Here is a 13,133-nt window from a genome sequence, read left to right on the forward strand (position 1 = left end):
GACATGAGTTGTTGTCACTAAGGTATACCACACATTAGTGAAATTAAAGTTGGACGGTAAAAGCAGAGGAATTAAAGTTGAACATTTAGGAAAACAAGATTTTTTTGCAGATCAATATCAAATACAGCTTTGATGTAGATGATGTAGGGTTGTATACTTCTATTTGAAGCATCGTATGCAGCCTTTGGTGAAAAAAATAATAATTAAAAATTGGAGAATGTATTTATTAAAAAATGAAGAGCATTCAGTAAATAGTTAACATTATTAAACATGATACAGACATTTTTCTTAGCTTCCTAAGGTAAAGTTCACCTTCATTTGTGCACAAGAGTTCAAGAGTCATAACTGTTTACAATTACGATTCATACTTCAGCCATTTAAAATATAATATGATTTTATTATTTGTACTTTGGAGGAAAAGCACATTTGGTGTATGCACAGTGCACATTTTTCTTAGAATAGTTTAAGGTTAAGTGGTCGAACGAACACCTTTTGTTACTTTGGGATTTCCTAAAAGCATCCCATTGGAAGTATATCCATTATTAGTCTAGGCGTGTGTGTCCTTTGACACACAGATACACACAGACACTTGTGGCCAAATTACAAAAACAACCATTTATGGAAAATACATTTTAATGTTTCTACATTTAAGGTTAAACTCTCTTTTTTCTCCTTTTCCATTGTATTAACTGTGTTCATTACTGGCCTGCAGTTATTATTAATGCTGACTCACAGACTGAGAGGTCATGTATTTGTATCCTGATGTCCCACACGGGTCGGAAATTTAGATCCCATGGAGCGATCAATGAATCTATAATTAAAAGACAACAATGCAGTTGTTGTTGTTGGATAAATGTTTATTTCCAGGGCGGAAAAAGTTGATTTTACGTGAGATAATTGTGCTACAGGCAGAGACTGTCTGAGACATTGTGTTCCTGCCGTCTGCACTAGAAGAGTCCAAAGCTTCAATGCCCCTCTCTGCACATGCTCCACTCATGCACGTGTTTAGTGCACGACTCTGACCTGATGCTTCAGAGCCAGTAAACATGGCTGTGATTGGCCTGAGAGGAGAATAATACAACTATAGAGGAATACATCTTCATCACTTTATTAACTCAAAGTTTGGGAAATAGGTTTGGTTTAATGCAGCAATGCATCATTAAACATCTATTATTACAACTGGAGAAGATGTTTTAAAGCTAAATTGAGCTTTTATTGTCTTTGTCACTCACGTGGGTAACTTCATGTGTTCTCTGTTTCTCCTAAAAAGGCCTGTAACATCAACATGAACATAGACTACAGTAAAGTTCACTATAGGTTCATGTCTGTCACATTATAACTATATCACACATTTATACAACAAAAAGGGAAAGTAAAGAGGAAGAACAGAAAAAAGAGCTTTGGCCATGAAATGATTCGTCAGATTATTCAGTACAGACCTGGTTTTTGAGATGTTTACATGGAAAGAAAAAAATGTTCACCAGGTCCCATTTAAAAAGGTTACAGTGACACTTGTTGCAAGTGTAGAAAATCAAATCTTTAAGCTGTAAATATTAATTATTATTACTCCTATACAAGGATCAACAATGGGGGGAGGGGGGTTGGGGTAATGTAATTTAAAAGTAAGAACAGTAAGTTTATTTAGTTTAATAATGGGCATTACAAATTGCAAATGGGGATAAATTGGCAAAAATAAGCATGAAATAAGGTGGTAGGAAAAGTAGAGGAAAGGGTTTATGTGTTTTGAAAGTGACAGAAATGGGATTGATGGAGCAAACACGCATTAAAAGGAGCAAAAATATGGCAATTAAAAGTGATGAAAAAAGGTTAAAATATGGCAACTTTGAAGTTGCAGAAAAAGGGTAAAAAATAAGCAAAAATGGGCTCAAATTGTTTCTTGAAGGCATCTAGTAACCCCCAACACACACACACACACTGTCTCGTAACCCCAAATGTTGAGAACCCCTGGTCTAGTGTAAAGTACAATCACATGCTTGAACTTTGTTTCACACTTTTATTTCAAACAGCAGCAAAATGTTACAGCTTTGAGGGGAACACTCAATGTGAGCAGTCGGTCCTCTTTAATTAGGTTGAACACATACAGTCACTTTTAATGGAAAAATCACAGATATTTCATTAAAACAGGCACCAGAGAATCTCACCACTGGTTAACAACCTGTCTGAAACTATAGGACGTTATCACAGAGACTCATAGTCTCCTATTATACCCTAAAATGTTTAATGCTCTTGACAAGTGGATGATCAATGAAAGACGACGTATGATCTGAGGTTGAGCCGCTCAGTCCTGTTTGACACGCCTAAAGTAGCTGCAGCAGTAAATTCCAACCATTCCTGTGATGATTGCTTGAAATTTAAAGACTTTCCTTCACTTTTCCATGATTAGACCTATGAATGTTCAGAACCTTTATTATTTGACATAATTCTTCGCCGTTTAAAGAGACATACAAAGACCCTCCCCTCTGCCATCCTGACCAATAACCTCCTCTCGTCCCTTTTGTCTCTGAGGCCCAAACCAGGTCGATTTCAGTGACGCGTCATTGGTCAGCCAATGGGCGGCCTTCGTTAAGGGTCGTGTCCTGATGGTAAGATCTCTGAAAAAACGACACGTGGCGACCAACGAGGTCTCAACTCGTCACTGAACATCAGCATCAGCCAATGAGCAGGCATGCGCACTGTGACCCTCACGACGCCCTGGAAGGAAAATGGGGCGTATGTACGTGCAGAAAAGCACCCAGCCATTCCACTTTTTAAAAAAAAAAAAAAAAAAAAAAACTGAGCACTGAACCAACGCCCAAATCATTCAGGCTTGATTAATCTTCTCTGACATGTGACTAAAGTCATTATGAAGTCAAATGAAGCAACAAATGTATAGAAAGATCAGTCAATTGCCACAAAACTTCATATTTCCTCAATGCAACATGCCAGTCACCATCCACGCCACATACTTCCTCATTTCCATACAATAAATGCATTTTAAATTTGCATGGGTTTTGCACGTGCAGCTTCACGTGTTTGACGGCGCGCACGCCCTAATCTCACAGCTGTTCGAACCAAACTCCAAAATAAAGCGCACTTAATGAATAAATCAGCAGCGATAAAATAGCACGTTAGCTCTCATTGACAACACCCACTATAACATCTTTTAAAAAAATATTCACAGTCTTTATTAAATCTTTACAAAAACAATATACATTCATCAACCATCAATAAAACAAAAACAAAAGATTTGATTACAGATCTGCACACCCATGCATCATGATTTCAAAATAAAAGGCTTTCACATTAGAGTTGACAGAAAAGATACTTAAGTGCTTAGTTCAAAAGGATGGTCACACAAATGAGACTTCATACAATAAACTGTGAGAAAAAAAGAAAAAAAAAAAAGCAGTGAGTAGTTTAGAGTCCCGTTGCACATTAGATGTAGAAATTTTAAAACATTTGCACAGTTTGGCGCAAATAGAGTGAATTTCAGAGACCTGACATTAAAAAAAAACTAAACAAACAGCTCCACATCTGTTCAGGAGACTCTGCAAGATTATCTCGCTAAGAAACTAAAGGGCGGAATTCACTTTTTCATCCCCTTTCACCTCACGCTGGGCCTGCCATCACTTCCTTACAAAGTCCATCTCAATCACAGTCAGCCTTTCCTTAAACTCTACTGTGGGTTCAGCGTCAACCCTTTTTTCTACCTCAGAACAGTATTAATGGCATTGTGTAAGCATGGAACCTTTGTAAGGACTAATGTTCAGACCCAGTTGGCACTTTTACTGGTTTTGTTCACCCACCCAGTTCAGAAAAACCTAGTCCTGTTCATAGGAAGGACTGTGCCCAGGAAAACCCCTGATGAGAAACTATGCGTGACCATTTTAAAAGGGAAAGAAGGGGCTCAGAATTTTAGCGACTATAACCGAGGTGAAAAAAATCTGTCCGTAAAGACTTCCACCTCCATCGCTGATCATTGGCTCCATCGCAATCTCTCGCCATTAGTGAGATTAACTCCCTTCAGGGAGCCGGCTGGGCATTGACCTTCTCCGTCATCTGTTTGGCGCTGTAGTAGGACAGGCTCAGACCCATGATGGCCAGCATCATAGCGATCTGGTTAACGGCGCGGTCCTGAGGCTGCGTTTGCACCTCTCCGGCAACCTGCCTCTGCACAGACACAAAAAAACAACATTAACGCTTTTCCATTTGACTAAATTACCCCTCATTTGACCCCATTCAATGTTTAGAATTAAAAAAAAATAATAATAGTTGACTCATATTTCATGACTTTTCCTAATTTGCCATTTATTAAGCATACAATTATAATATGTTTTCAATCTGCTGAACACATATTGCACACATTAGTGTTCCTCTCAAGCTGTTTTAGCAGTGTAAAATCCTCACCTGTAGGGGTGTGGGGGTTGAGGCATTCGTATATGAACTATGTATCAACTGAACTACTTCAGGGCTATCGGTATTAGTTGCATTCACTTCAACAAGGAATTCTGAGAACTATACCATGACATCATGAGTTTTTAAATATATGGCTTTGTAACTAAAATCTAGAAATATTTGCGACTTAAATCTCGTAGTGCTGAGATTTCTTTTCATTTTAATGTTGCCATAATACGCCGTCGTATATTTGACATATTCGCCGATACAGATGGTCACAAAAATACTTACGTTTCCCTAACAAGGTGGGATTAAATGTGTAGCAAGTGTTTGGAAGACAATCTTTGTGTAGCTCAAAACCCTGCGAAGATTTTGAAAAGATTTGGATGAAAGATTTCCAAGATGCACCATTTCTTTTTTTTTTTTTTTTTTTAAATACTATTTACCTTATGTAAATACTTGCTGCAGTTTTATATCCTGTAATATGAGCCAATGCAACAACGTTTCATTCTCATCTGTACTGTAAAGTTCAAGTTTGAATGACAAGAAAGAAAGTGGAAAAAAAAAAAAAAAAAAGTGATTCATTACATTTCTACGCCCAACTATTACTATTTTTTGTTTTAAAATGAGCAGACAATCAAATGCATCACATCATAGCCGACCAATCACATTAAACGGAGGTTATTTCAGCCTGAGAATTTTTTAATCTGAACTGAATTACTTTGTGTTATTTTATTTTGAAAAATAATTGCACATTTTGACAAACCTTTTATTTTATACCGATGCCTCTGTGGAAAATAAATTAAGTTCCAATTGAGCAATATTTCATCTTTTCCTTTTTAAGTTTATACATGAGATGTTTACTGTAAGCACGGGAACCGTGGCAAAATTTATTACCAAGAATAAAGGTGGGGGGTGAAAGTAACTAGTAACTTTGAGCAACTTTTTTTTAACTTAAGTATTTTATATATGACTTACTTGTTTTAAATTGTGCTAAAGTACAACCAACAGTATTGTTACTCGAGTAGGATACATCAGTACTTTTTACACCTCTGTGCGTACCTGAAGGAGACGGAAGTATCCTGGCGTCAGTCGGCCCAGTCTGATGATCATGTCTGCTGAGGGAAGGAGCTGGAGGTCCTCAAAACCTGCAGAGTTAAAGAAAAATATATATCAGTTTTTTATTTTCCAGAAAGGAAATTTAGAAAAAACAAGAGGAAATTACAGACATTATTTGATTTTCTAAGTAATAATAAAAAGGCTTTCACGTTAACCACATCCATCTGATGTGGGATCGAGGGAACAATCCTCGCCTCGAGCCAAATTCAATGTGGACATTTTCATTGTCACGACAAAGCAGACGATCCTTTGGAGTTTTAGACTGAGAATAATGAGACTTTACACAATCAGAAACGCTTCTCGTACATCTTTTGTAGTCTTCAACAAGTCATCACTTCATGAAACGCAGCAACACTTGAGCTGCAGCTTTTTAAATATTATGCTAATATTCCATCAATTAATCAATAAAAAAAAAAAGTCGTCTACTTAATTAAAGCTGAAATTTAAATATACAACAGAAAGCACTAATCACCAATTTGTTTCCTTTATAAGAAATATGTACAGTGTCACGAAAAAAGATTTCATCAACTGAGACGACAAAACACAGTCATAGTAGAACAAAAAAAAAAAAAAATTAATAAAATAATTTATTTTAACAAATAGATAATAAAAATGCCTCATGGGATAGATGTGTGTGTGGGGGGGTCAATTAAATTATGTTTGTTACATAACGCGATGCTTGCGATCAGAGAAATCACACAAAGGGTGAACCTGAGGATTAAACTTTGCATCTGATTGTCTTTACAGATGCAAATTTGGGAAAGGGAAATACAGGAAGTGGCTAAAAACAGTGTATCAGTACTCCCAGCTGATACACATACTTGTGCAATAAAACCCGGCAGGTTTGCTTCTATTGAGCCAAACTAATCCATTCTATTGGGCTGCTGGTTTAAATTTTTATTTTATTTTTTTAAATTAAGGAAATCAAAAGGAAGATATACAAAGAAGTGACATAACATGCCAACCTGGTAGTCACACCCCCTTTAACACACACACAAAAATGTAATCCAACGTGGTAGAAGTTGCTCCAAGTGTCAATAGTTGACAAAAACCCAATGACTAAGGAATACACAGACAAACAGACTTTTAAAAAAAATAAATAACGCACAAGCTGTGGTTCCAGCGCTTCCCAGACGGACCTTTAACTCCTCCTGACCCACGCTGGAAATCCACAGATGGCAACTCGTGGTGCCTTACACAGTTTTGTGAGCAGAAGCTCCGCCTTCTAATCCTCCCAGTGCTCGCCCAACCCGATCGTCAGGATTGCCCAAAGCACACGCCCACACAAATACACATCAGAGTGAATTACTCTCGCTGGGCTGCATTTAAAAAGAAACACCCATTTCACTCCTTTCCAAAACAAAGACGGGCAAATATTGCATCCATCATGTAAAGCAGTCAGTGAGATGAATGTTACATAATCAGCTGATCGACCTCATGCTAGTAGCAAAATAGAAGAGAGAATATCCAGAAATTCAAGTCAAACTGGATTCATTTTCTCTCCTTGAGTTAATGAGTTAATAGTCGTGAGAGCCTGAGTTTAAAAGTTGATCATATTATCAAATCAAGAGCTTAGCGGAGTCTGAGCTGCATCAACACTTTGATAAGCTCATTATAGGGAGCAGGTGATTATGGGTTAAGTTAAAGCTGTGAACACAACTCACAGCAGGTCAAAGAAGGTAAACACTAACCAGGACTAAAGTCATACACATTGTTCCTGTTGCACATCTGGAGAAATGGATGGAAAGCTAAGGTTGTGTTACAAATGTCCCGCTAACACACCACACACTCAATGAGTTCATACCGTCTACTATATACTACAAATATAGTTAGGATGATGAACATTCCCACCACAGATTGTAAAAAGACTGGACGACGCACGCTTATGGGGAAGTGAAGTTTTTATTGGATCTCCTCCTGCTGACTGGCTGCAGTATAGCTCATAAACCCCACCTCCTCAGTGATAACAGATGGAATGTGGGTCAAACTGTAAAGTTAAAATATTCTTCACATATTTTTTTCCAAACCAAAACTCTGCTGTGATCATTAGTTATTATCACCCTACATTGTGTTCAAGTGCTAATTTTTCTGTGTAGTTTGTAATAAATTAGTTATTTGAGGTTGAAAAACGAGATTTGACGTCATATATTACGATGATTGACAGCCAAGGTTCTTGCGTAGCTCTTTGTGAATAGCAGTTCCGTCGTGAAGGAAAGCAGAGACGCCATTAGACTTTTTTTTTTTTTTTTTTTATCTATAAAATTTTAAAGCACAGATTACAATAATAAAGCAAACAAATCTGTGGCTTTACGTCTTCAACATATCTAACCAACTTCACATTTCAGGAAGCATGTAAACTGCACTTCTTAAACACTCTCTGAACTTAACAGAACAAGGAAAAAAAGAAAACAAAAAAAAAAGCAGCCTTTGCAATTAATCGTTCAGCCCTAATGCTAACCTCTATGATCTGATCATCTGAACAAGACGTTGGGAAAAATACTTAAGTTCTTGGCGTAGCTGGGCTGCTAAGTCATCAGCGCAGTACACTAAATGGGCGGGGCGTGTTATCAGGGCTCCTCCCGCCAGACCCTACAGCGCAGACTCTGGCTCCAAATGACGTCAAATTCGCAAGATGGCAGCGCCCCTAAGCACTGTATTCTGGCTTTCAGAACGTTGAGTGGGAACAGCTACAGTGCACGCCCACTGGTTCCCATTGAAGTATACTTCCAAGTTTCCCAAGATGCATTTGGAACCTATAACGCCAAAAACCTGAATAAATAAATCTGTTGATTCTCCACCTTTGAAAGTTCTGAAAGAGAAAGTGACCTAGTAGAATATCAACATGTGGTCATTTAATCAATAAGACATGCATACACATTTCATGGCGACATATTGGAGATTTGCGGCGACCCGCCATTGTGCTACTGACAAAACAAAAAGTTAAAAAAAACAACTGGAAGACAAGAGAAGCTATTGTTTTGAAAAGATGTTTGATTTTTAGCTTTAAGCCTGTCCCAGGACTATTTTACATTTTGCTCGCAATGCATCATGGGATGGTTGAGTATGACTAGTGTGCTCACGGTGCATACTTAAAAAATGTATACGTGTTTATTCCTTGCGCACTCATCTTTTCATACTATCTAATGAGAACGCATTACATACTGATTTTGACACCAGACTTAGGATGAGTAGTACGTTAGTATGCAATATCAAACACAGCCCAAGTCTTTTATGATGACGAGCAGATCTGTTATTAATACTTACTATTGCTTTTATTTAGACATTTACTTTTTAATGGAAATTAGAGAGTTACTTTTATTTTATCTATTAAAAAGCATACTTGATATGTTAGTTGATATTCATTTTGGATTCAGCCAATACAGATGGTCCCAAAAAAGACCCAATATAATAAAAATTATAATCTATTACATAATCAAAGAGCATTTTTTAATTTAAAACTAAATGATAAGGATGTGCTAACAATATCGAGGTGGGACGCGATACTAAAGTGTGTAGAACACGCGCCGATAGATACAGTTATTGTAATAGTCGCCATGTTTCACCAAAAACAAGGGGGAGGGAGGGGTTAAAAGTGTAGAAAGTGTTTGGAAGACACAGACTGTGTATAGCTCGAAATCCTGCAAAGAAAATCACTGACATTTAAAAAAATAAATAAATCTTTTATCACTATTAAGCTTTTTTTTTAAGAAATTTGGGACATTTATCATTTCAAAAAGAAATTATTCATGAAATGAAACAGTCACTTTTGTAAATCCTACAGCTCTATTTTTCCCATAATCCCCAGAGTGAGAGAGAGCGGGGTTGCAGCAGGGACGCCATTTTGGAAACAGAAGAAATTAAGAGAAGATGCCTCACTCTGTTCAAAAATAATAGAACGAAAGGAGAGAAAAAAAAGAAAAAACCTCAGCATTCTTTTTCTACCACTACATTCATCAAAAACTAGTTAAATACATGAATTTACTCTGAATAAACCTGTTCATCCCTAATAGAAATAGATATTTTAGGTGAAGAGTGCAGCAAACCACAAGGAAAAAAAAAAAAAAAAAAAAAAAAGCGGCTGCCTTTGAGTCAGGATTTCTGTCCCGTCACTGACTTTAAATCTCAGCTGTTCCTTTGGACAACTGAGCAATATTTTAGGATCCAAAAATGTGACGCATGTTTGCCAGGCAGCGGATACCTCTGAGGAAGTAAAGCTGAGTCAGAGATGATCAGCAGCCTTTAGCGATGCATGCTTCAGCACGAGCTGAGATATTTGTTGTACTTTACCTGAGGTAACCCTCTTAGGGCACTCACCTCAACAGGATTAACCACTGTTTATTGGCCCATGTATTCTGGTTTTGCATTAGTTAGGGACGCCGATTTCCCACAAACACAGAAAACAGTAAAAAAAAAAAAAAAAAAAAGGCTTCAATAAGACACCTCACATGAAGGTTTTTACATTCCATTTTTCGCCACAAAACTATTGATTGAGTGTCTAGTAAAGACGTGTAGCAAATAAATATTAGATTTTTGCTTTTAAGACTGTGTGGGACTCCCATGTTTTGGGACCATAAAACTTGTTTACATGGTATTTTTCCCATAAAACGGCTAGCTGAGTGTTTAGCAATGCAGCTAGCGGATATGTCTGATTTGTCGCGTAATTTCAGAGCAACTCTGTCGGCTTCTGCAAGTCATCGGACGCAAATATATATACAATAATGGTAGTTGATGCCTGTTTGGTAAGATTTCAAGATAATTTATAGTTAAATTTATTCAGACAACTATTTTTCAGGAAATTTACTCTGATCTCCAAACATGTCAGGAGATCAAAGTAAATTTCCTGAAAAATAGTTGTCTGAATAAATGAAACCTTAACATATTATTGAAGAAGAAAAACTTGCTGGAATTATTACGCAGAAGTTAAAGAAACAAAGCAATCAGCAGAATCCTCTGAAGAAGACTGGCAGTTGACAGTTGAAACATGTCAGGAGATCAAAGTAAATTTCCAGGGAAAAAAAAGAACCGTAACCAACTTAGGTTTTAATCATCTCCTTAAACAGATGCGAGTTTAACTAAGAAAAGTCAGAAAACCTACTGAAGTCACACATACACCAGCCTAGTGAAAACCATGAGTGGGTACAGTATGTTCTCTACACAGCCAATAAATCCACTCTGTTGCCAAGTCTCTCCTCTCTGCAATACAGTCGAGCGTCGCTAGAGTCGGATTCCCCTGCAGCAGGAGATCAACTGTGATCTCCAAAAACTGTGTGCGAGTGAAAAGCGTCGGAAAACCACTATTGCTTTAATCCTCCTCCAGCAGCAGCCTGGGATTACATCATCAGTGTGAAATGTGTTGTCATGCAGTCTGTCTGCGTATCCTAGTGCTCATCACTGCACAGTATAACATCCTGTACTATGCACCAGGAGAGAATCACCCAAAGATGCTCTACATCAGTATTGTGTGCTACAACCGAGAGCTGGGCGATATAACAATATATCGAGTTTTCCATTTTGAAGATACAGAAAATGACAATATCACCCATATCGATATACATTTTATGTCGAAATACTTGTTTTAGGAGTCACTGCATTCACTACTTCTCAGAAGAGCATTAACAGCACAATTAGATTGATTACTTCACCTAAACAAGCTACACTACAGAACTCACTCACACGTGCTGTCCCTTATTGGAGAAAAAGCCAAAAGTGGAACACATTGTACATCTTTGTGTTAATAAATGCACCTGTGTGGCATTTTGCGTCAGCAAATTTACCCAGAACTGTCTTTCTGGTAAGACTTTGAGTTAAAAAAAAAAAAAAAAATTTGAGATATGATTTTTGGTCCATATCGCCCAGCCCTATCGTATAAAACACCAATAAGGGTTGGAGAGAAAAGGGACATGTATCAGTTCCAATTCATTGAGATTTCATATGAACCCCAAGACAAATCTATTAACAATGCTGAAATAATCAAGGAGTCACATGACCCCCCCCAAAAAAAAATAAATAAATAAATAAATAAATGCTTTGAAGTGATCAAAGCTGATCTAACTAGAAGAATCAAAGCAATGTAGGTGAATAAACCTTCTGATTGACGGAAACATGGAAATGTGCTTTTATATTCTACTCTAAAAGAAAAAGAAAGGCAAACCCGACCTCCCCCCCAAGAGGGAAAAAAGATGGTAAGACAAGAGGAGGAGAGAACAAAATGTTCAAATGCTTGAAATCAGCTCAGGATTCAATGGAACAGACAAAAGCTTTCATTAACCTACATGTTCAAACATTTTAAAAATAAAAACACTACTATGCTATATCTAAAAACAACAAGACTTTGGGACATAAAATACCTTTTTACCTTTGTAGATGTTTTTTTTTCTCTCTCCTATGTGACTATTGTTAGAAATAGGCTATTTGAGTAAATGTAAATGACTAAATATATCGCAAAATATTATGTTTAACGTGAGCAGAATGCAGCTGCTGCAGAGGGACTGGCGGATTACCCTGCTAATGTTATACAATTGCAACTTAATTGGCTTTTTTTTTTTTTTTTTTTTTTTTACTATTTGTTAAAAATAAAAAGCAGATTCATTCAATAAGGTTGTTGGAAACGTGCATTAAATGAATTTTACCTTCAATAGGATCCAGGTGTTTAAACAGAAATAAGCTTCATAATATTTTAATTAGAAGAAAAAAAAATACTAGAAGATACTAGTCTTTTTTTCTGTGAAATTAAATGAAAACGGAGAATAAAAAGGGGGAAAAAAGTAACCAAACAGGAATTTTCAAAGGAAAGACAAAGCCATCCTGTTTCCTATAGATTGCAGTCAGCTGTTCACGGCTCAAACGCTGCAGATAGTTTGTTTAAAATAATGTAAAAGTTGTTAAATGACAGTAGAAAACATACCTGCAGCTACACCGGGACAGGGTGTAGTTAAAGTGACTGGTAGCGGGTGGAGGGATGAAAAGTACACTGTGTTCACACACTATGGACTTTATAGGAGGCCGACCCGCACACGTGCTGTATGTAAAGGGGGTGGGGCCATGGCATCAGCCTTCGTTCTATCACACGTTAACTACATGGACCCCCCCATGATCACCAGGAATGGACTCGTCCGCCCTGTGAGGAACGTGACACTAGCGTGTTGTATTTTGTTCTCGTGTGTTTGAGCTATAGGTGAAATGTATGGAGGTAGATTTGTGAATTTATAAACAATCACTTCAATAAAAAAAAGTTTCAAACACTTTTTCTTTGGTAGACAAAAAAAAAATTAATTGAAAAAAATATTTTGATTGAATATTGTATGTGATATTTGGGTAGCGTTTCTATGGAGGTCAATCAAAAAAAAAAATTTCAATCAAAGAAAAAAAGTATTTAAAAAAATAAAAAATAATTGCATTTGAACACTATTTTACTTTTTTCTTTGCTCGAATTTTTTTTTTTTTTGATTGAAGTCAACTTTTTTTGATTTTACTTTTTTTTGTTTACTTTTTTTTGTTTTTTTAACTAACAACTTTTAAATCAAATAAAAAAGTGTTCAAATACAATTATTTGGGTCTCAATTTTTATTTTATTTTTTGCATTTGATCAATTTTTTTTCTTTGTTTGAAAATATTTCTTT

General features: G+C 36.7%; 1 long non-coding RNA gene across 1 annotated transcript; it reads right to left on the minus strand.

Annotated features, from left to right (window-relative positions):
* Positions 1-2,080: 2,080 nt before the first annotated feature.
* On the minus strand, positions 2,081-6,724 carry LOC114477540 (uncharacterized). The gene is made up of 3 exons (XR_003675724.1): positions 6,623-6,724; positions 5,458-5,543; positions 2,081-4,170 (listed from the first exon to the last, which is right to left on the minus strand). It is a non-coding gene; the product is annotated as an uncharacterized LOC114477540 (long non-coding RNA).
* Between the last annotated feature and the right edge of the window lie 6,409 nt (positions 6,725-13,133).

The sequence above is a fragment of the Gouania willdenowi genome, chromosome 16 (genome assembly GCF_900634775.1).
Source record: "Gouania willdenowi chromosome 16, fGouWil2.1, whole genome shotgun sequence".
Classification (NCBI taxonomy): domain Eukaryota; kingdom Metazoa; phylum Chordata; class Actinopteri; order Blenniiformes; family Gobiesocidae; genus Gouania; species Gouania willdenowi.